The following is a 5,374-nucleotide window of genomic DNA, read 5'->3' as shown; positions in this document are numbered from 1 at the left end:
TATCCCAAGAAAATCAACATAATTAATTTTCTCAAGAACCCATTGAGATATTTCAATCTTTGGACTTTTGTCAAACACATAGCAGATATCATTTTCTTCAACAATTTTTATGGTATCAACCAAAAATTTTACCTCCTCCAATAGATCGTCTTCCTCTTCATCAACATAATTAATACTTCCTCCAATCTACTAAAGTATCTCCCTCAACGAATTCATCTTCCTCCTCCATATGAAATGGATTTGGTAGATGGGCTTGATACTTGCTAACAACACTCAAGGCGGTGAAAGTTCCAAAAAATTATGGAAGCTTCCTCTTGCAATTCCGAAACTCTGATGGCTAAAGATTTTATGAGAAAACTAAGGTCGTGTGTCTTAATAAAACATACTCTAAGAGAGGTAGACCATGAAAGCTCAAAGAACAAAGAGACCTTTCTTAGCACGCGGTAAAATAACCTATAATTGTTTCTATTGACATGCATGAGACGCCCTTATATAGACATAAGAAAACTTGGTCTCCAAACATAAAATCGAAACTCTAACTGCAATATGTTTACACGCTGAAATAATGATTTCTTTGGCGGTGCATTCAAACTAGACTTGAGATGACACTTGGGACCGCACATTCTATAAGTCCTCAGTTCGAACTTAAATGGAATGCCACTGCATTCAGCCATACTTGGAGTTCTTTGAAACATGTATAGTTTGAACCAACGTGGAACGACCACCATTGCCAGACTTGAACTATCTTCAAAATGTTGTAGTTCGAACTAACTTGGAACGACAGATACTGAAAGGTCTTCAAGTACTTCTCAACTAATCAAGTTCAAACCACTTTTGGAACAACACTTTAGACACCATCTTCTGCCATACTTCAAAATCCTCAATTCGAACCAACTTAGAACAACACTTGGAATGGAGAGCACTAGTACCTTTGGAGCACTATCAATTTGAACTGACTTAGGATGAAGATTGGAGCACAGGTTCTACCTAACTTAAGATTACTTCTTTCACTGGCTCATTTGAACCTAAAAACTAACAAACTCTCTCTTTTATAAAGACATGCAGTCATTGGTGCTTAGTCAAATTGACTAGTTCTTTTAAGCAAGCTCCAAATTAACTAGTTCTTTGGGGTGAAAGTATAAATTGTGTCTAGTGCTTTCCCTTTGTCATTACAAATAGTATCAGAACCACCTAGTAATGCCATATGCTATTGTCAGCATCACATGACAAGGCCCTAACGAGGAAGTCAAGGATTTAAGGGGCAAGTTTATAACACCCGGTCCCACATTGGGAAGATGAGTAGCCCACATAAAGTGAGTGATTTATAATGACACTTATAGGTGCTAACCCTCACATTGCTTACTTATTAGGTGAAACTATGTTTTATAAATGATTTTAAGGAAGTTTCAAATTGACTAGTCTCTTTGAATAATAGCGCAAATGTGGCTAGCTTTTTCCTTAAGTCATTACATTCAGACCCCAAATGCTTCCTTTACAAACTATATGTGTCCCAAAGGTGTTAATCCAACAAATTTCTTACTAAAAGGTTTATGTCGGACATCCATGGTGTCCCCTCCATTACCTTACCCATATCTTTATCATTCTAAAATTCAATCAAGAATAAGTTCTGTCTAATCTCATCAAAAACAATTCGACCCAATGGCTTTCAAACCATTTGCATTGTTGATTGACAAGCCTCTTTATTGATTTCTTTTTATGCTATAATACATCTAACTAAGCAAAACTCTCCTATTTTTCAAGATCCTCAAGCGCTTTATCTCGGATTGTAATCTCATGTTTTTCTTCCTCTATTAATGAAATTTTTTCCACAGCCTTATTAATTCTTCCACCAAGGCACTAATCCACATTGCTCATTGTCTCCTACAGAAAATATGAGGAATCGAAGCTTTAGCTTATTGATTCAACAGAATAACTCATCAGTCTTAAGACCAACATAAAAATTGCATTAGGGCAAACCCACACTTCACCTCAGTATACAACCACAAAGAGACTCGAGAGAAACCTCCTCTAAGTATTAATTTTATCTAACTCATCATTTTAGAACTCTATTTTGGGCAAAGTTAGATCTTGTCTGACATTTTCTTTGGTTGTTTGTCAAAGAACAAGAGAGGAATGAACCTAGCTATGTGGACCAGTCGAATGAGTATATACAAAACGTTTGGCATGCATGTAATTAAATTCATTACAACGATTGGGATATTGTCATATGAGTATAATGCCATATACAATCATTTGTATCCCATAACAATCCAACAATTTTGATGTAATAATTCCAACCAACCTTTGATTTTTTATTTTTTTTTTAACAAGGATTGATTACAAGGACTAATCCATGGTTGGTTGGGACGACTACGTTTGCATTATAGGATAGTTATGGGATAAAAATATAGCTTCTAATAATAATCATTGTCATATATGTGTGTGTGTGTGTGTGTGTAACAAATTAAAGCGGAAAAAACATAGAATATTCGTAAAATCAAAGAATGGGATTTGCAGAAGTCGTATAGCTATTATTTACTAGAATAGTTGATATTTAGAGTTAAAGTAATGTTATATACTATATTTTTATTCAACAACTATCACACAAATGCTGACATGACAGTCTCAACCAACCATTGAATTTTTATTTTATTTTTAACAAGAATTAATCTAAGGGTTCGTTAGGACTATCAGGTCATCATTGTGGGATATTTGTAATTAAAAATAATAACTAGACACCTAAAGGGGGGAGGGTTGAATACGTGTATGCCAATATAATGCGAAATTAAAAATATAATCAACCACAAACAAACAATTACCAAAATATTTGGTGACGAAGTGAAAACTCTTTGAACTTAAAGAGAAAAACTATTCTAAAGCAGCCAACCTAAGAAATCAATCCAATAACGAAGAATTCGCGAATTACAAGATGTTAATACTCAAAAAACCTTTGCAGTCATCGCACTCTTGATTTACAACAAGCGACCCACTTGTTTGCTTCTCTCCCAAAACCTCTGGAAAGTTCTTCTTCTTGATCTCCTTAACCAAAACTCCGATTGGCTTCAATTGTTCAAAGTTGATTGTTAAACCATAACCAAAACTTTGAGATAGATATAACATTAACACTCAATGTCTAAAACTCTCTCTTAGCACACTGAATTCTAGAGTAGAATCCTTAATAAATCCGTGCTTGTAAGTCCCTTTAAATAGACTTCTGAATAAATTATAGTTCGAGTTGGAATAGGATTTCAACAAAATTCGCCCAGATTTTTCGGTTTAATAGTGCGTGGCAATTTTGGCATAATAAATGTTCGAATTAGGGAAATCCTATTTCAGAGTGATTTGTTTCCTTTTGAATTATATTTCTAATGCACTAATTTCATTTCAATCTAATACTTCAACCAAAAGTTATGGTTAAAACACTGAGATATGCTAAATCTAGAATTGACAAATCCAATTTTAACTCTACTTAATAAAATCCTGATTCATTCATTCCCTTGATTGATTAAACTTAACCATATCTTATAGGTCTTCTATTCCTTGATTGATTAGGCTTAACCCCATCTAATAGGTCATGCCAATTGAGTTGGATTCAGCCCATTTGAATTTAAGTCGATGCATCATCATTTCTTGGAAAAACTTCTTCATCGACTTAACCAAAAGACTAAACTTACAACCAAATAAGTTTTGACACCGAATTTGACAACACTAAAAACCTAACAGTAATTAAGATAAAAATGTAGTTAAAACATTACTCTTAAAGTTGATTTCTTGCGATTGATTTTTTTCGATGACTAACTTTTCCGGCTTATAGTATTAGCTTTTTCAATTTAATGAAAAAAATTATATGAAAGAATATGTAGTTGCTGAAATGGGTAATTATCACAAGGATCATCAAGTTTCAAATATGGCCCTATGTACATATAACAAAAGATTTTCTCACAAAACAGAATGAGCATATAATAGAAAACCTGGCGTTTCATCGAAGAAGAAAAGAGTATCTACTCTAGTAAAAGCATCTCACTCAAGCAAATAGTTTAGAAAATACTAAAATAATTTCCACTAATTGGTTTCTTGACCATTAGATACCTTCAATATGTGAATGTTGCATGCCGTTGAAGTTATGGCATTAATTAATAAACCATGCATGATGTTAAGATTTGTGTATAAATCTAAAAGAGAATAAAAGCAGAATAATAACGGAAGTAAGAGACAAAATTTACGTGGTTCGATCTATGACTTACGTCCATATGGTAAAGCCCAAAAAGTCTACATTGTGCTTAATAACTTGATTGTTTACAATACATAGATACCTATTTATAGTTGAATAAGTCAATCTATACAAGTAAATTAACCTAAATTGTAACGACCCACGTTCAATGACACAATATTGTCCACTTTGGGCTCCCCCGAACTAGACTTCGTAGGAGGTCACCCATTATGGTACTAGTCTCGCAGAAGCATGCTTAACTACGAAGTTCTGATAGTTTATGGCCATCACGGCTTTAAAACATGTTGTGTCAAGAAGGGTGCATTTATACATATAAGCACATTCTTATTCCCATGCGATGTGGAACGTTACAATCACCCCTTTTTGGGACCCAGCGTCCCCGTTGGCGACCCTCATGGGATCACCCCATTCTTGGAGTCCCAGCGAGTGCCCGCTAGCGACCCTCATAGGCTTGTGCACACTCCCTCATCTCAGGCTGGACAATGGCTCTAATACCATTTGTAACGACCCACCCCCAATGACACAATATTGTTCGCTTTTGGCTTCCCTGATCTAGACTTCTCAGGATGTCACCCATCCTGGTTCTACTATCGCAAAAGTACGCTTAACTGCGGAGTTCTGATAGGTTCATGGTCATCACAGCTTTAAAACGCATTGTGTCAAGAAGGGTGCGTTTATATATATAAGCACATCCATATTCTCAAGCGATGTGGGACGTCACATAAATCGACTTATACAAGGAAACACAAATCGACTTAGACTAAGAAATATAAATCAATAATATGATATTCAGAATGTCTTCTGAATATATTCTAACATCCCCTCTCAAGCTCAATGTGGAAAATTCTGGAAGGTTAAGTTTGAAAATAGAAAATAGAGGGCGATGGTGAAGACTGACAGACTCTCCTAGAGGAGACAAGAGGCTAGTGGGCGACATGTGACAGCCGGTGGTGAAGACTGACGAACGTTGACTTGGGCCTGAAACTAAAAAGGAATGATGTAATTTTCTTTTATATTTTTCTTTTCTTTTATTTTTAATTTTTTTTTTTTTCGTTTCTTTTCTCTTTTCTTTTCTTTTTGAAAAGGGGCCAATGGGCCAAAAACTGAAAAGGGGCTAACTGCGGGCCATGAACAAACCAAAAG

This window comes from Alnus glutinosa, chromosome 3 (assembly GCF_958979055.1).
Source record: "Alnus glutinosa chromosome 3, dhAlnGlut1.1, whole genome shotgun sequence".
Lineage (NCBI taxonomy): Eukaryota > Viridiplantae > Streptophyta > Magnoliopsida > Fagales > Betulaceae > Alnus > Alnus glutinosa.
The sequence above is the reverse complement of the archived record's forward strand: the minus strand, read 5'-3'. Positions refer to the sequence as shown.